Below are 19,452 nucleotides of genomic sequence, written 5' to 3' on the forward strand. Positions count from 1 at the left end.
TGTCAGTCCCTAATTGAATTTTAGCATGGGAACCCAGGGCAGTTGTCTTCAAAGATATTCCTAGTATGGGCCACATCTTCACCTTGCCAGACATAAAGCACAACAAAACACCAGGCAGGCAGAGAACCCTCAGGGGCTGGAACTGGAATGTTCAAACACTCTGGCTTGACCTTGGCCAGCACAGATTCAGAGAACATCTTCTATGTAGGAAGATCTCCTTCCTCCTCTCAGAGTTTAGGACATCTAGAGTTAGTCTAAGGTGCTGGCACAATGTGAGCAGAGGCAGCACTCTGGGCTTGTTCAGTGTCAAAGCCTCCCTGCCACCCCTGTATCACAGTCACAGCAGCCCATCTCATGAGAATTCTAGGGCTGCTGATATCCTGGATGAATAATCCATGTTCTGCTGCTAGTTTCTTTGCTTCCACATGGACAACTGAGAGAAGGGATTGATTAAGTGTAGGTGAGGAAGCCCTGCAAATATCTACTTGGTGTTAATAAAGACAATGGTTTCTGACTGGCAAGATCTTTGAATTAGATTTTGAAAAATGCCACCTAGGAACAGTTAGTAGGTACTCTCAGGAAGGTGCAGCGTGGTGGGCACTATGGGACAGGATCCCTGAGGCTGGTGCAGTGGGACAGGGTCGTTGGGGCAGGTAAAACTGAGTAGGAAACGTGAGCCAGGAACAACCGGGCAGGGACCCTGGTTCAGTTACAACAGAGCAGGAATCCTGGGGGAGATGCAAGGGGGCATGAGTCCTGGGGAAGGGATCTTGTAGTTGTGGCCCTGTGGCATGTGCAACTGGCAGGGACCCTGGGGCAGGTGCACTGTGACGTGCACCCAAGCTGGAATGTTCAGACAGGTGTGTGTTTGCTTCATGCAGCTGCTGTCTGAAGTAGAGAACACTGGCATCTGCCCCAGAGGGGATTTTGGGAACTCCTTCCAAGAATCCCTTAGCTCCTAACTGAGAAGCTATACATTCCACAGATGGACCTTTATTGAGATGAGCAGATTCTAAGGGAGCTGCCTTGAATGAACAGCCAAAGAAAGCAGAAATGAAGAACAAGCAATTGCAGCAGACATGTTCAGTGTGTTTTCAACCTGAAAAGTAGGACTGGAAGAAACTGATTAAGTCAAATCACTTCTCTGTCTGTCCATCCATCCACCCACCCATCCATCCATCCATCCATCCATTCATCCATCCATCCATCCATCCATCCATCCATCCATCCATCCATCCATCCATCCATCCATCCATCCATCCATTTCCCTGAGGGAAGTCAGCTTTTATTTCTGAGAAGGTCAAAGCAGCGCTCCCTTGTGGTGACAATGAGGATTGCAGGCAGTGAGATAAGTGGATATTTATTTATTTATTTATTTATTTATTTATTTATTTATTTATTTATTTCATGATCTGCGATAGACTGCCACTTGTGGCCGGTCCCCATCTGCATCAGCTGTACCATAAACCCAGTCTCAGTGTGACACAGAAAAAGCCTAATTGGAAAGTATGTCCTCTCTCTAAGCGACACTGTATAATAACATACTCTGGACTGCAGGTCAGTCAAGGCCTGTGTTTAGGAGACTTGTAGACATTGAATGTCTGTGAGTCTGGACTTAGACTCTGTGGAGTGCTCAGGTCACCTGACTGTCCTGAAGCTTCCCACTGTGATTTATTTCCCTCCTACAGAGCCAGACACCTGAGCAACTGCATTTCCTGGTTATCCCCTAATCCTCTTACACTGTGTAGAGTGTTCAATCTCAGGGAGGGCCTGGGAATCTGAGAGACACCACTGAGCCCCCTGGGCCTGGCTGACTCAACTTGAGGCTACTCTGTGTGTCTTCATTTTGCTCACCATCCAGAGACCTCAAAAGGCAGCAGTGAGCTTGCTGAGAGGCAAGGAGCCCCCATATTGGCCCAAAAGCAACTGTCCTCTTTTACAGGTTCATCCACAGAGCATGTAATTTTGATTGATGCAACATCGGGAAGAATGAATGACATCATCTCCCAAGGGCAAGTGCTGTGCTAGTGGACACTGAGGAGCTGCAGGGATCAGACACCCTTTCCAGCCTCTCTTGTTCTTCCTTGTGATGGTTCCTGCAGATCTGAAAGATCCAGGCAGTACATGACATGGGTTTGAATATAATCTCATTACACTTTATTCCCTGCTCTGAATCTAAGACCAGGTAATTCCTACGTTTGTTTGTTTATTTATTTATTTATTCATTTGATATATGTGTGTGTGTGTGTGTGTGTGTGTGTGTGTGTGTATCTGTATACATATATACAATGTCGCTGTCTTTAGAAATACCAGAGAGGGCATCAAATCTCATCAGAGATATTTGTGAGCCACAATGTGGTTGCTGGCATTTGAACTCAGGACTTCTGGAAGAGCAATCAGTTCTCTTAACACTGAGCAATCTTTCCAATTTCCAGTCTAACTTTCTTAATTCCAGTACTGTAATTCTTCATTTAGGTTACATCCTGATCCCAGCCACGCTCCCTCCTCCTTTCCCAGTGCCACCTTACAAATCCTTCTCACCATAATGCTCTCCCTTCTCTTTGTAGAAGGGCAGACTCCCTAGGTACCACCCCGCCCTGGGGCATCTACAGTATGAGGCACCCCCTGTCCCAAAGATTTACAATCAGGCTGCCCAGGTATGGGGAAGGGTTCCCATGGCAGGCAAGAGAGACTGAGACAGTCCTGGATCTACTTGTCAGATGACCCACATGGAGACCAACTGCAGATAGCTACACCTGGCCCTGGGGTTTGTTGCACAGGCTCTAGCATACTCCATGGTCCAAGGTATCTGACTATAGGGGACTTCTTGTAGTGTTTTAACCCCTCTAGTCTGCTCACCACTCTCCCCCACTCTTCCACAAGACTTCCCAAGCTCCATCTGAGGACTGGCTGTGGCTTTCAGCTGCTGAGTGAAGCCTCTCCAGAGACAGGTGTGCTACTTTTCTGTCTGCAAGTAAATCAGAGTAACAAAAGTACTGTCAGAGGTTGTCTCTGTCACATGAGATGGATCTCACTTTGGGGCAGTCATTGTTTGGTTGTTCCCTCAATATCTGCTATATCTTTATCCCTGCACACTTATTGGCAAAACAGATTTTGAGTTGAAGGTGTTGTGAGTGTATTGATGTCCTCTTCCTCTTCTAGAAGTTCTTTCTTGCTACAGGAGGTGGCCATTTCCATCTTCTGCTCCGGTAGGAATCTAAGCTAGAGTTACCCCCATAGACTTCCCCATCCTCTCCCTTACCAGGCATACAGCAAGTCACCAGAGATCCCTGGACACTCCTGCCCAGACAATTTGTAATCTCACTCCTAGCCCTCTTCCAAACCCCTCTCCCTAGACCTGATCAGCATTTCCATCTCCTTTCCCTCCTCTTCTCTTACCTTGTTCCATCACTTCATCCTTCTTAGACTATTTTGTTTCTCCTTCTTGTGAGATCCACACCTCCTCACTCAGGCCCTCCTTCTTCCTTCATGCCTATCAACCTGTTATCCTGCACTTTATGGTTAATGTCCACTTATAAATGACATACATTTTTCTGTGGTTCTGGGTTACCTCACTCAGGATAACATTCTCAAGTTCATCCATTTGCCTACAAAATTCATAATGTATTTATTCTTAATAGCTGACGAGTATTCCATTGTGTAGATATACAATATTTCCTGTATCCATTCTTCAGTAGGGGGACATACAGGTTGTTTTCAGTTCTTGGACATTACAGATAAAACCACTATTAACATAGTTCATCAAGCGTCCTTGTGGGATGGTGGGTCACCATTTGATTATATGTCCCAGGGTTGTTTTGCTAAGTCCAGATGAAAACTGATTCCCAGTTTTCTGAGAAACTGCCAATATGATTTCGAAAATGGATGTACAAGTTTTCAATCCAAGCAGCAATGGAGGAGTGTTCCCACTATTCCACATCCTCATCAGCATGTGCTGGATGTCACTTTAGATTTTTATTTTATCCATACTGATGCACATAATTTGGAATCCCAGGGTGCTTTTGATTTGGATATACCTGATGACCAAGGATGGTGACCAGTTCTTTAAGTGGCTCTTGGCCATTCAAAGTTCTGCTGATGAATTTATCTCTGCACCACATTATTAGGTTAGGATATTTGGTCTCTTGTAGTTTCAATTGTTATTTATGTAATTTTAATATTAGCCTTTTGTGCACTATAGGGTTGGTGAAGATCCTCTTCCAACCTGTATGCAGACATTTCTATTAAGTGTTTTGTTTTACTTACAGAAGCTTTTCAGTTGCATCAAGTTTCATTTATTAATTGTTGATCTCAATATCTGAGCGCCATTGGTGTTCTGCTCAGGAAGTTGTCTCCTGTACCAATGTGCTCAAGCCTATTTCTCACTTTTTCTTGTATCAGATTTGATGTATAAAGTTTTATTTTGAGGTCTTTGATCCACTTGGACATGTGTTTTGCACAGGTTTATAGATAAGGCTCATTGCATTCTTCCCTATGCCTATATCCAATTAAACCAGCACCACCTGTTCAAGATGCTTTCTTATTTTTTGTCATATGATTTTGCCCACTTTATTGACAATAAGCATCCATACTTGTGTGGGTTTATTTCAGGGTCTTGGATTTCATTTTATTGATCAGCCTGCCTGTTCCTATACCAATACTGTAGTTTTATTGCTATAGTTCTGTAGGACAGCAGTAAATGAGAGATGGTGATTCCTCCCGAAATTCTGTTATTGTTCGGGAATGTTTTAGCTATCCTGGGTTTATTAAATCTTTCACTTGAAGTTGAGAATTTCACGTTAAGGTCTGTAAAGACTTGTTTTGATATTTTAATGGGTATTGCATTCACTTTCTGATATCTTTCAATTGCTATTTTCAGAGATTTAAAATTTTTGTCATACAGATCTTTCACTTTCTTAGAGTTACACTAAGACATTTATATTATTTGTTGCTATTGTAAAGAGCAATGTTTCCCTAATTTATTTGTCAGCCCCTTCATTGTTTGTTTAAAAGAATGGTACTGATTTTTTTTAGTTAATGTTGTATCCACCCACTTTACTGAAGGTATTTATCAAATGTAGGAGTTCTGTGATAGAATTTTTGGGGGCTCTTGTACATACTATGATATCATCACAAATGCCAATATGATATCTTCTTCCCTTCCAATGCATATCTCGTTTTTCACATTTAGTTGTCTTATTGCTCTAGCCTGAACTTCAAGAACTATATTGAAATGTTAGGGGGAGGGTGGCCAGCCATGCCCTGCCCCAGAGTTTATGGGAATTATTTTAAGTTTCTCTCTATTTAGTTTGACGTTGGCTAGTGGACTGCTGTATATTACTTTGTGTTCATGTATTCTTCTGTATCCTTCTCTCTCTGTAAGGTTCACATGATGGACTGTCACGTTTTGCCAAAGGCCTTTTCAGAATCTACTGAGATGATAATGAGATTTTTTTAAATTAATCAATTTATTCATTTAATTTCAAATGATATCCCCCTTCCTTGTTGCCCCTCCGCAATCACCCATTCCATCCTCCCCATGCCCCTCAGCTTGGCGTCTATGAGGGAGCTCCTCCACTCTCTCCCCTACTCCCGCCTGACCACTCTAACATCCCCCTATGCTGGCATATCAAACCTCCACAGGACCAGGGGCCTCCTCTCCCATTGATGTCAGTGAAAGCCATGTATCTGGAGCCATGCTTCCCTCCATGTGTATTCTTTAGTTTTTGCTTTGTTCTTCGGAGCTCTGGGTGTCCAGTAAACTGATAATGTTTTTCTTATGGGGCTGAATTCCCTCAGGTCCTTCAGTCCTTCACCTAGCTCTTCCAGTGGGGTCCCCAGGCACAGTCTGATTGTTGGCTGTAAGTATCTACAGCTGTATGGGTCAAGTGCTGGTACAACCTCTCAGGGAATAGCAATAGCAGGCTTCTGTCAGTAAGCACATCTTGACATCAGTAACAGTGTCTCAGTTTCGTATCTGCTCATGGGATGGAATCCTAGGTGGAATAGTTTCTGTATGGCCTTTCCTTTAGTGTCTGTTCCATTTTTTATTGCTGTCTGTACTTTGGACTTGAACATATCTACATAAAAATTTTGAGATGATTCTGTGGCCCCATCGCCGATTTGGGGCTGTGTCTAACTAGTGGAGGTGTCTATACAGGTTGTAGGTCCCCCTTGTTGCATACTTCAGATAAAGTCAACCGTTTGCATCCTGGGGGACTCTCACTTCCCTAACATCTGGGACTTTGTAGTGGCTACACCCTGTTCATCATTCCCCACTGCTACATACTTTTAATCAATTTCCTGAAACTCTAATTCTCTCATGTCTTTTCTATCACCTGATCCTGTCCTCCCCACAACCCTGCATATTTATTTATCTTCCCCTTCTCTCTTGCTCCCAGGTCCCTGCCTTTCTCTACCTCCTGTGATTATTTTGTTCCCTGTACTATGTGGGCATGAACATCCACACTTTGGTCTTCCTTCTTCTTAAGCTCCATATGGTTTGTGAGCTTTATTGTGGCATATTGAGCTTTTGGGGGTAATAATAACTTATCAGTTTGTACACAGCTTGTGTGTTCTTTTGTGTCTGGGTTACCTCTCTCAAGTTGATAGATTCTAGATCTATTAATTTCCCTGAAATTTTGTGAAGTCATTGTTTATAATAACTTGGTATACTCTAATGTGCAAATGCATCTCAATTTCTATATCCATTCTTCCATTGAGGTACATGTGGCTTAGTTACAACGTGTGGATATTATAAATAAGATTTATATAAACATAAGGGAGCATGGGGACTTGTTATATGTTGGAGCATCTTTGAGGATTTATGTCTAGTAGTGTTATAGCTAGTTGTTCATGTAGAACTATTTTTAATTTTCCGAGGAAGCACTGCATTGATTTCTAAAGTGATTTTACCAGCTTGTAGTTCTACCAGCAGTAGAGGAGTGTTGCTCTTTCTCCACATCTTTGCCAGCATCTCCTGTCGCCTGTGGTTTTGATCTTAGTCATTGGTGTGCTGTGGATTGTGAGGGTCATTTTGACTTACACATCCCTGATGAGGAAGGATGTTGAACACTTCTTTAAGTGCCTCTCATCCTTTCAAGGCTCCTTAGTTGAGAATTCTTTGTTTAGCTCTGTACACCATTTGAAAAATATTGTTTTTGGATTTTTGGAGACTAACTTCTGAATTTTTGTCTATTTTTTATATTAGCTCTCTATCAAATGTAGGATCAATAGAGACCTTTTTCCAATCTCGGGATTGCCATTTTCTCCTAATGACTAAGACCTTTGCCTTACAGATACTTTTCAATTTTATGAGGTCCCATTTGTCGAATGGTGATTTTAGAACATAAGCCATTGGCATTCTAATCAAGAAATTTCCCCTGTGCCAATGTGTTTGAGTCTCTTCCCCATGGTATATTCAGCGTATCTGGTTTTGTATGGAGGTCCTTCATCAACTTGGAATTGAACATTGTACAAGGAGTGGAGAATAGGTAAATTTGCACTCTTTTCATGCTCACCGACAGTTCAACCAACACCTTTGGTTGAAAATGCTGTTTTGTTATGCTGGATGGATTTGGCTTCTTTGTCACAGATTAATTGCCCATCTGTGTGTAGGGTTATTTTCTGGGTTGTACATTGTATTACCTTGATCTACCTTCCTGTCCCTGTATAAATAACTGCGTTTTTTAAAATTATTTCTCTGTAGTACAGGTTGAAGTCAGGCATGCTGATTCTCCCAGATTTCTTTTATGGTTGAGAATATTTTCCCTGTCCTGTGTTTTTTGTCATTCTAGATGAATTTGAGAATTGCTCTAATTCTATGATGAATTGAGTTGGAATTTTGATGGGGATTGCATTGAATCTATAGACTGCCTTTGGTAAGATGGCCATTTTACTATGTTTATCCTGCTGATCCAAGAGCATGGGAGATCTTTCCATCTTCTGCGGTCTTCTCCAATTTCTTTCATCAGAGACTTGTCCCTGTTGTACAGATCTTTCACTTGCTTGGTTAGAGTCACGCTGACGTATTTTATAGTATATGTGTCTAATGTGAAGGGTGCTGTTTCCCTAATTTTTCTCAGCCCATTATTTCTTTGAGTAGGGGAATACTGCTGATTTGGTAGAGTGAATTTTCTATCCAGCTACTTTGCTTAAGTTGTTTATCAGCTGGAGGAGTTCTGGTACAGTTTTTTCTGGTCACATGTTTATACTATCATTTCATCCACAAATAGTGATATCTTAACTTCCTCCTTCCCAATTTCTATCCCTTTGCTCTCTTTTTGTTATCTAATTGCTCTGTCTATAAATTCTCGTAATATATTGTATAGATAGGGGCAGAGTGGGCAGGCTTGCCTTGTTCCTGATTTTATTGGGATTGCTTCAAGTTTCTCTACATTTTGTTTGGTATTGTCTGTTGGTTGTATATGGTTACATATTTACGTAAGTATAAATGTGTATGAACAAATATATATAAACATATATATATATATATATATATATATTCAGTTTATATGTCCTCTGCCCTTGTAACACTGAATTACAGTAATCAGGGTTGTTCTGGTTCTCAATATTATATGGGGGAAAGTTTGTGGAAATGGTGTACTTTTAAACTACCCCCATAGTTAAGCTTGTTTACATGGCCAAAACATTTAAATTCTGATGCTTAATGAAATTGAGCACCCTTGGTTTGTTATTTTCTTTCTTCCTTATAAGTGTGGGTATGTTGTACCACCATATACATCTGTGTATATAGGTGCGTGTGGAGGCTTGCCCTGATGTTGACAGAAATTATCCTCTAATTACTCTCCCTTGCTCAATGAAAGAGAGTCTCTCAATGGCTAAGCTGGCTGCCTGTTCTTCCTAGTATTTATGTAATCTTCAGTTGATCACTGAGCCATCAGTACTGCACATATTTATTTTTGAAAGTCACAGTCAAGAGTTTATTTTGCCCCTTTTCTGCATGGAATTCTTTATTGGTTTATTACTCTTTTGATATATTTTAAGTTGTACTCATACCTTTTTGGCAAGGTTGGTTATAGGGTTATGCCACAAATCCTGCCCTTTTCTTTGAACTGACATGTAGTTGATGAGCAAAGATTGGATTTTAAAGTTCTGCTCAGACCGTAGAGTAGGTATAGTTTGTTTCAGGCACAATACATAAAATAACTGAAATAATGTGCAAAAATGAACAGCTCCCACTGAAACATTAAAATTTAGATGAAAATTTAGTTAGACTAGTTAGTTGTATTTTTATGCATAATCTTTTGTGTTCTCCTCTTGTCCAGCCAAGATGCACACTTATCTGGCAGTTCTGGAGATCATGAAAACCTGATGTTTAAAGAGCGTCCACACAACTTCTCAAAAAGTCATGATATGTCTGACAAAGTGGAAGCTTCTCGTAAAGTAACAGAGCTTGAGAATGAACTGAACACTAAGTGAGAAGAGAGAGGTCACCTGTACTCAAGCAGGTCTCACCTTGGCAGTCGATTTGTGGGGTGGGCCTGAAGAGGAAGGAACAAATGTCCTTCTAAGTGATGTTTAATTTCTTTTTCTGAAATGGTTGCAATTGAGAGATGTTCCACATCCAAGAAATTTTGTCTTACTTTACCAAGAAAAATCCTGCCTAGTTCTTAGAGATCTGACAAAGGTGAAGTTACCCGTTCTTGTTAGCATTGGCACTCTTGGACCCAGAAGGCAGAATGAAGGGCTTTAAAGATGACAGGGTGTTTCCTCTACCCTACCTTTTCCATTGTCATTCCAAGGGCAGTAGGCCTAGACATTATCTTTTTGTTCTTTCTAAAACCTCCATTTTCCTACCAGACAGTGATCGCCGAAAATTTCAGAGCACTACTGTGTCTCTGGAATGCTGATTCTCCCAGAATTTCTTTTATTGTTGAGAATATTTTCCCTATCCTGTGTTTTTTGTCATTCTAGATGAATTTGAGAATTGCTCTTGTCTGCAGGAGACAGGCCTCTCAGCCTAGGGCATTCCTGTGTCATTGGGGACCCTGTATGCAGGAGACAGGTCTCTTAGGGCAGGTGAAATGTTGCCTGTACGTTCTTTAATTTGCATGAGTTGGCTGCAAGGAGTTGTTAATGTAAGGCGCACAACACATCATTCATCTAAAATGTGAGCCTCCTGATCCAATGTAAATGTTTGAGATTGAATATCTAATTCATAATTTAATTTCCAAAATTCTAGAGAAAGGTTTCAGATTTGATGCTAGGGATTTTATTTTTATCAATTCAAATCACCAGAATACTAATCATTAGTGGAAAGCAAAGGTGACAGTTCTATTAGAGTTAACTAATACTTCAGTGGTTCCAAAGGCTGTAGAGCTCTCACAGCATTACACAGCATTCTTGCAAGCAGGAGCAAAGACGTCCGAGATAAATGGGAGCTCATGGGTGGCTGTCAAACACAGCTATCTCAGAAGTTGTAAATTTAGTAAAGAGATTTATAAACTCTGTCAGGAAAGGAAGAAGCGTGTTGCTGTGCCCCCTGTGACTTAAGTGTTATAAGAACACTTGTGTCAGTTGAGTCTGCATCTCTTTCTCAGCGTAACAGATTTATTTAATTTTAATTCCTGAATTTTGCATCCTCACTCCTCAGTTGAGCTATGGGAGAAAGGCCTGTTTGCTTATTTTGTGTGAAAGGTGACTTTATGATTTCAACACATTTTCTTTTTCAGAATCTCTAATATGGTTTCAGAAGAACTTTCTGTTCCATAGAAATCTGTGCATCAGGGAAATAATCACAATTTTAAATAAAACGGAAGCATTTGAAACCCAAAAATTCTTTTTAATAAGAGCTGTATGATCAATTGTTGAAATACAACCATTAGTATTTTTTACGTTTATCAAGTTTCCTATTTGAAAGCATGTCTTTGTTTTTTCCTCTGTAAGAGAATAGAATGTCCCAGAGAGCTGATGAAGGATTTGCACACTTGTCTTGCCCAGGAAGTGCATTCTCCTTGTGTCTGCAGCACATAGGGAGCCTTTGATAGCATAAAAAGAAGCCTTTGATACCTCCCAAAGAAGAGCAGGTACCTCCTGTCCCTAGTGCATGGGAAGACAGATGCACTCAAGAACCTGCAAGCATCTGAAAACACTGCATGTGTGTTTGTGAGACCTGTAGTGAAGTAGACTTGGCCATCCCTGGACAGTGAGGTCAGATGTGAATAAGTGTTGCAAGAGCACATTGAATAGCATACACTACTGTTGGGAAATGTTTTCCTAAGGCCTGGACTCCCCAAACTACACACTGATAAGCCCATTGCCTTAAAGGTCTTCTGGTCATTCACGTTTCAAATGTAAGTGGCCGCTCAGTACTGATGGAAGGAAGGTATGTTTCATTATCATGGCACAGGATACACTGATCCGTTCCAGCAGGCTGAAGGGTCAGTGGGATGTTGTGTCCCCTCACCCTCATGACTACTGTGCTTTAGCACGGGGAGCAGGACAGTGTCCAAATCTCAGGGTTTGGGTGAAATGTAATGATGGAGTTGGGAAGTTGCTGGTCAAAGGATGTAAAGTTCAGATGAACAGGGAATGACTTTGAGTACTGTTACCTGTAGCCTATGACACTCAGCAGTGTCCTATAAATAATGCAAAGGAACTTTAAGAAAGGGGAAGCATGTTTGAGGGTTTAAAAAGCTTGTGGGGAACTTTTTTGGAAGAACAGAACTTATATGTTGGAATTAGTGTTTGTATTTCTATATTTTAATTTATTTTTTTTAATTCCTTAGAGACATCCCTTAGAAACTAGATTTGGTGCTGACCCAGGACCATGTCTTCTTGTGCTCCCTGTCCTGTGTGGGATTTGTGGCTCAGGCCTACTGTGGCCCCTGGTCTCTGTACCACTTCATTTTCTGCCAAATCCTACATGAGTCTTCCTTTGCCCATTCCCAGGTAATAAAGTGATTTCAGAAACAGTTATACTCATGAATTTATTATACAATTAAGCAGAATAGGGTGGTTGATTGACTTGGCAGAAGAAATTTTCATCTCCTAAAGTGTCAGGTGATTGTGTTTGTATAAGAATTTTTTTCAACCTGTTCACTCACAGCGCTGGGAGGTAAGTGCCAGTCTTGAGATTGCCTAAACGTTTTAAACAGTATGTAGATAGTACTGCCCCTACTCGCCCTGTGATCCCAGGCAGTCACATACAGAACAGGATGGGGGATCAGGAGACATCAGCAGACCACAGGTGTGGATAAATGTTAAAGTGTGAGAAATGAACACAGAACCTGCGGGGCCTGATTGAAGGACCCTATAAGACATTGTCTGTGTGGTAGACTCTCCTGAGATGGTAGAGTGGAAGGGGAAGGGCCTCCTCCATTACAAGTCTCAGGGGGCAGGATCGCCAGTGGGCTGGGAAAGTGATGCCTCTAGGTGAGATGGGTATTCAATGCCACAGTAAATTGATTTGTATTTTACAAGCACTGTAAATGCGAAGGATATTGAAAGGTAGCCTGGAAAACTTCAGTGTATGGGCAAAGACTCATGCACGCGCATGAGTGGCCAATGAACAATACCCGGCCCTCCTCTCTCGGACTTAGCCACGCCCTTCATTAGTTCCTGAGGGGATTTTTCAGAACAGAGGTTATGGCAGTTTCACCATCCAATTCCAGTGAGTATGAGGGGAGCCCATGGAGTTTGAAACCACTCCTTTCTGCTCTCAGGGATGTGGGGAAAATAAGAGAATTTGGGTTGGCTTAGTAGCACTATTTTGTGAGTCTTAGCTTGAGTTCCCTCGGGATGGAGACCAACTGCTTCTTTTCCGAATCTTAGGGAAGTTGACCCGTTTTCTCCCAACTGTCCTTATGGCTCCTTCCTCCATCTCCCGCTTGGGGCTTCTCTGGACTCTCATTTGCTGCATCAGCACATGAAGGTTCCCTGACTTGGCATCTCCTTATGCTAAACATCAGCAGACTCCATACTGAGCAGGATTTGGGAGTACAGCTGTTAATACCAATAATTATGTAACCGTACTCGTTGCCCTCTTAGAGCACACCGCAAAAAAATAGATTGATAAAAGTGAACAAAAATATAAACATCATGTGTGGTAATGGCTCCCAAGCAGAGAATCTGAACCTTACAGCGGCCCCACCTAAGATTTATGAACAGGAAACCGGGAAGGGGAATGACATTTGAAGTGTAAGTAAAATGTATCTAATAAAAAATTAAAAAACAAAAACAGACAAATAAACAAAGAAGTCTATGTTGTGAACATAATCAGAAAGATGATCTGATCTGCCTCTTTTGTTTGTGTGTGTGTGTGTGTGTGTGTGTGTGTGTGTGTGTTTTACCTTGACTTCCATAGTCAATGGAGTTCAGATAACTGTAGGAATGCATTTTATGGTTTAGAGGCACTGATAGGATCATTCCTTTACTTATGCTCCCCCTACTAGTTTTCTTACACATATCTCATCAAGATTTAAGCTGTTATGCATCCATAAATCTTAATGCTTACTAAATCATTTTAACTTTCCTATTCTTTTCATCTTCTTAATATTCCTGGTACCTAAATAATACAATCCTGTAAAAGGTGTTTCAAATTTAGCTGGTAGACTGATACGCCTCTTAAAACACATGACTTAGGAAACAAGCTAACCTACATTATGGCTGATTGGTGCATGGAAAAACAGATTAATTCTAAATTAAATATATTAGACTATTTAAAATAGTCCTGCTTTAATATTTGTAATCATATCAAACTTTAAATATAGGATTATAAAGCCTGTGATTTGACTGTACTATACTGCATTCTCCATATAGATTTCTACATAAATTACTGAAAATTTCTTGGCAAAAACTTATTATGTGAGCACCTTTAAAACTAATACCACTGGGGCTTTTCCATTTAATGGGGATATGAACCATATGTTTAAATACAGGTAAAAGTAGATTTACACTTAGCAGCCAACTAAGTAACCTGGATGTAGTCACTTATATTCAATTGAGTAGTTGCTTGTAGAAGGGAGCGCAAACTGCAGATCAGGTATTTCAAGGAGCTCTCTTGGTATAAACTTAGCCCTAGCTAATTTGGCCATAGGGAATTCATGGTCCTTCTGATACTTGATCAGTCCAAGCCAAACTTCCTACACAAAAGGTCAGGATGCAGTTCCTCCTGTCTCTATGTCTTTTTTTTTATTAACTTGAGTATTTCTTATTTACATTTCGATTGTTATCCCCTTTCCCGGTTTCCAAGCCAACATCCCCCCAAGCCCTCCCACTCCCCTTATCTATGGGTGTTCCCCTCCCCATCCTCCACCATTACCACCCTCCCCACAACAATCACATTCACTGGGGGGTTTAGTCTTGGCAGGACCAAGGGCTTCCCTTTCCACTGGTGCTCTTACTAGGCTATTCATTGCTACCTATGAGGTTGGAGCCCAGGGTCAGTCCATGTATAGTCTTTGGGAAGTGGCTTAGTCCTTGGAAGCTCTGGTTGCTTGGCATTGTTGTTCATATGGGGTCTCGAGCCCCTTCGAGCTCTTTTAGTCCTTTCTCTGATCTTATCTGCCTCTTAAAATTCAGTTTTTAGCAGGTGTGCTTCCTGGCCAAAGAAGTCAGATGAGTGCATGAGCAGCCCCTTCGAGGACAAGGCTTGGATTCCCAGGAGCAGACAAGGAACTCTGTGGGCATACTCCAAGGAAACTGGTGAGAACCACAGCCAGCATTTTGGATCTTTGCAAATTTGCCTAAGTGTACATTGAAAGAAGAAACCTCTATTCTGGCAACTAGTGCTACATTCCTTAAGGAGAGCACAGCTCTGCCTGCTTCAAGCTCAAGCTTAGCTATCGGGAAGCTTCCCCCTGGGACTGGACCTTGGCACCTAACTCAGGACCACTTTACCTCACCTTGAGAGATAGACTTCCATCCACCCCAAGATAGACAAGACTTCCATCCACCCCACGACAGAGCTGGGGTTAGAGCAGCGACTTTCAGGCTCTGGAGCACACCAAGAATGCACACTCTAGTGTTTGTGGGCTGCAGGCAGAACTGAGCAGAGGTTTCTGTTGGCTTCCGTTTGGAGGACTGGGGTCCAAGAGTTGGCTCCAGTTCTCCTCCGTTTGTAGGTAGCTGGTTCCTCTTGGTGCCCTGTGGTCTCTCTCTGCACCCTTCAAGTGTCTGTGACATTAGGGTCCCTTTCATAAAGACAGCAATGTCATTACAAGAGAGCCCACCTTTCAGGTTTCCTTGAATGGATCACGTGGAAGGCATTGTCACCTACTAAGTGTCAGGGACTTCATCCTTCACCATATTAATTGGGTTACAACTTGTCCAAGTGAAGGTAGTGAAGAGAGACTCATAGGGTCAGAGCAAACCTGACAGAACTATCTCACCATGCCCCATTCTAATTGGACCAGACTTTGTAAATGTGTCCCAGGTCTTTCTGGCACTGCTGTCCATCATTGTTCTCACAGTATAGCTCTGTCATTTACGGGGAAAAACTGAACAAAAGGCATCTCATCAGAAAGGAAGAACAAGGCAGTAGACTTGTAGATGGAATCCTGTTATAAATGGCAGAGACCCTAAGGAATCTGCTAAAGTTTAGCACTGAACAGTGAGTTATACAAGACCAATGAATATAAGCTCTGTCAGCAGAAATAAAGCATTTCTATATCCTAGCAGTAAACAAAACAAAATAGGGGAAAATTTTTATGTCGTACACCAACTTTTATAAAAACCAAAAATATTTTGTAAATAATTTCGCCAAACACACACTAAACTTTTAACTATAGCTTCTATTTTTGTTTGAAATCTAGGAAGTAAGTAAATTTCATCAAAATATTGCAGAATAATTCATAATCAACTGAATACATTTAGAAATCAACAGTATATAACTTGTAGGTTTTCATTACTCAGTATATAACTCAGAGGTTTTCAAACTCATATCGTGGGTTCTCTTTACCAATCAGAGTTTAGAAGTGCAGATAATGCTGTCTCCATGTAGTCACACATACTCTGTGAGAAGATTTAGAGAGTTAATTCTCTAACAGGAGGGTCTGCATCCCAGTCTGGAGACAGAATTCCCTTCAAGAGGGTCTGAATCTCCTGCAGGTATGAGTAGCCCCCTCAGAGGAAGGACTGAATCTCCTGCAGGAGAGAATGACAAAAATGAGAGGATCCATAGGAGGAGGGACTTAATTTCTTCTCTGATGGGACTGGAGCACCAACAGGAATTTGACTCTGTAGTCTGCTAGATTATTTTCAGTATGATGTTCTGAGTTCCCTGAATCCACAGCTGGAGCACTGAGCCACCACCAGGAACACTGCACCTGGACCAGTTGTCTTCAGGGAATTAAATACGAATTTCACTTCTTTGGCTATTAAAATCCCACCATGCTCTAGCTTCCTTCCAACATCCACCCTTCATTGACCACCATCTCAGCTTCTCAATAAATCCTTCCTCTCCTTGATTTTCCAAGACTACCTACGTCTTATGAGCACCTACACACACACACACACACACACACACACACACACACACACACACACACACACACACACACACTCACACACCTGGCTTTGAAGGGATGAGATTTTGATTTTTAAGGCTGAAATGTTTCTATGACTTTCTCTGTAAACCCTGCTACCCTGCTTCCCAGGTACTTTCCACGGCACCTTACTGACCGAAAGATAAAAGAGTCTCGAGTATCAAGCTTGCATCCCTGGTAGTCCTCAGGTCTGGAGCTGATGGGCTCAGAGCCATGGGGTGTGTGTGGGTAGCCGGCCAGGCCTTGCTGAGGCTGACTTGTCTTGTCTCTGCAGTATGTGAAGGAGTCTTCACAACCTGACTGTTGACTTTCTCCTTGCTGAGACTGTTTCTACCATTTCTTGTTCTCTGTTCATTAATGGTGTTTCAGTGTGGGCAGGTAAATGCTGTTTTGAATCATTTTTTTTTTTTTGGATCCTGGCTGCAGGTTAAAGAAAAAAAAGGTAGTTGAATTGGAAACAGAAAATGCTGTTCTGTCCCTGAGATTGGCATAGGTAATCTCTGTCCTGTAGACTGATTGACTGATGAGACACATGTGAGTGTTTGCTTTGCATGGGCTACTGCAGTTGCAAAAGATTAAAAGAACGGTAGCTATCCTTTGATGGTTGGTCCCCTCCAGTGTGGTGCACATTTAATGAGTCATCCACTAGTGGAACATATATTAATCCTAAATTTTTCATCCTCGTGCTCAGAAGTATTTAAGGAATAATCCATTAATGATACATCCAACAGTTGGGTCTGGACAACTTTGTTGTACTGTTTATGCATGATGAATTCATCCAAATTAATTTTAACCAATCTATAGATATAGTAGTCACCTCCAACACCCAAAGACTTGGTCTAAATACGTGCAAACTCAGGTGATGAGATATGGTTTCTCAGACACCCCCACAGCATGCCACAGTGCAGGGTGCATGCTGAACAGTTCAGGTTCAGACGTTTCCAGTTTGGCTGGGTGTTCAGTGTGCCCTTCACCTTCTCACAGGCTCTTCTGACACTCTTCTTACACAACCTCCACTGACACTCCAGTTGTTTATTTTCCTTGGATTTTTGTTTTGAAGTGTAGTGCTCTTTTTTCAGGGTCCCAGTTCTTGACGGCATTGGATCCCCTGCAAATAAACAGTCTGCCTTGTCTTAAATTGGTATGTGTGTGTGTGTGTGTGTGTGTGTGTGTGTGTGTGTGTGTGTGTGTGCGTGTGTGTAGTCACATATTTCGTGATCCTACCCATAGCTGACCCACTCAGAACACATTCACGATTTGGGAACAAGAAATAAAAATAAAGGAGTAAAATGCTGGGTGCAAGGCAGTTGGGAGCAGAGCATCAGGAGGAAGAGTCCAGAGTCCCGGGAGGCAGGGTGTGAAAGTACAGCAGAAGCTTAAAGGGGCTGCCAGTTCTTAGGGTGTGGGGATCAGGTGTGTTAGGAGCACAGGGAGAAGTTGAATGTGATGAGCTTTCAAGTTTAACTACTGTCTGATCTCTGCAGTGCCATCCCTGGAAAAGTGATATAAGTAGTCCCTCGTGCCCTGGTCAAATCACAGACACTTTCACTGTCAGATCCCAGTGTGTTGGGGACCCCTACCCTGGGAAGTCCTCAGGGGTGTAAGGAGCATGCACTGGTTTCCTTTGTGGTGTACTCACCATGAGTGAGGAAATATTTGTCTGCACCTCTTCTGGAAGCAGAGAGAGTAAACATGGGTGACACTCCTGATAGCCTGTCTGTATAAAGTTTTGGCTTCAGTGGTGTTAGCTCTCTGGCTCAAAGATCTAATCTAACAAGTCCTAATATTGCACCGACCAGGGAAATATGAAAGCAATTAACTGAAATACATACTCTGCTATTCTGAATTTGAAACAGGCTTCAACCTGACACTCTTCCTCCTTACCCTCCCCAGACTTCTTACTTTTGTCTACATACATTCCTAGTGGCGTCTCTGAGGACCCAATTCTGACTTGTGACTGGGCCTGGGTCATGCTCATGGGTTGGGGAAGTAACAGATGACTATACTGGGGCCCCTGTATCCATGTAACAAATGAAATTCCACAGCTCATGATTATAACTCTGGATACAGAACCCATTGCAAGAGAACCTCAGCTGAAATCACGGAACTCACGAGGGACTAAAGACCATTGACTTACAACATGATGTTCATCTTTCTAAACCCCTCAACATTTCACCAAATAACCGGTTATCTAGAGTACACCAGCACACACTGAGAAGTGTAGAGAGAAAGAATTTCATGTCTATGTTCCTCTGCCCATGAGAAAGAAGTTTCAGGACAGTAAACAGGTTTTGAGGGTAAGTTTCTCTTTTATAAACACCATTCTCTCTATCTCTCTCTCTCTCTCTCTCTCTCTCTCTCTCTCATCAGTTTTAAATTATTTATTTTTATTTCACATGCATTTGTGTTTTACCTGCATGTGCATCTGTGTGTGGCTGTCAGATATCTTAGGAATTTTGCTCTGAGGGGGCAATTCCAGTTAAAACAGTCAGAACAAGGAGGAAATGCAACATCAACAGTAGCAATCAGGACCCTCTCCCTAGTACCCTGTGGATGTACCTTCCCTTGGGGCTCCAGTCTTCTTTGTGAATGCATGCCATGCATGCACTGAACTACAGCTTTGATGCTGGTGTCCTATGGCTACAACGGTACCTGCATCTTGCCTTGTCTAAAGAATACCTGCATCCAGCCCTGTCTCCAGGCAAGCATGCTGAGGAAGAAATATTAGCCACATGTAAACAACATGGGATTTGTAAGTACACAAAGAATATGATTTCCTATGAAATCTGCATTATAAAAGGAGGGTAGCGTGAAGGAGAGAGATGCTATAGACTAGGACTCCAGTTACACAGTGGTTTCCATATGGATTTGTCAGACATGACTAGCAAGGGTGTTGGGAACCTGTATAGAGTTGGACAAACACAAATGCTTTTCTGTAATGGAA

General features: G+C 41.9%; 1 long non-coding RNA gene across 5 annotated transcripts in view; it reads left to right on the forward strand.

Annotated features, from left to right (window-relative positions):
• The first annotated feature begins 980 nt into the window (after positions 1-980).
• Positions 981-19,452, forward strand: part of LOC134485086 (uncharacterized) — a 70,833-nt gene continuing 52,361 nt past the window's right edge. For 2 of the 5 annotated variants that reach the window (XR_010062949.1, XR_010062948.1), the window contains exons 1-2: positions 8,456-12,634; positions 14,545-14,667. This is a non-coding gene — a long non-coding RNA (uncharacterized LOC134485086). Of the gene's footprint in view, positions 12,635-14,544; positions 17,316-19,452 lie in introns of those variants that run through there. The other 3 variants (XR_010062947.1, XR_010062950.1, XR_010062951.1) reach the window with 3 other exon arrangements.

Source organism: Rattus norvegicus, chromosome 1, assembly GCF_036323735.1.
Source record: "Rattus norvegicus strain BN/NHsdMcwi chromosome 1, GRCr8, whole genome shotgun sequence".
In the NCBI taxonomy this organism is placed as follows: Eukaryota; Metazoa; Chordata; class Mammalia; order Rodentia; family Muridae; genus Rattus; species Rattus norvegicus.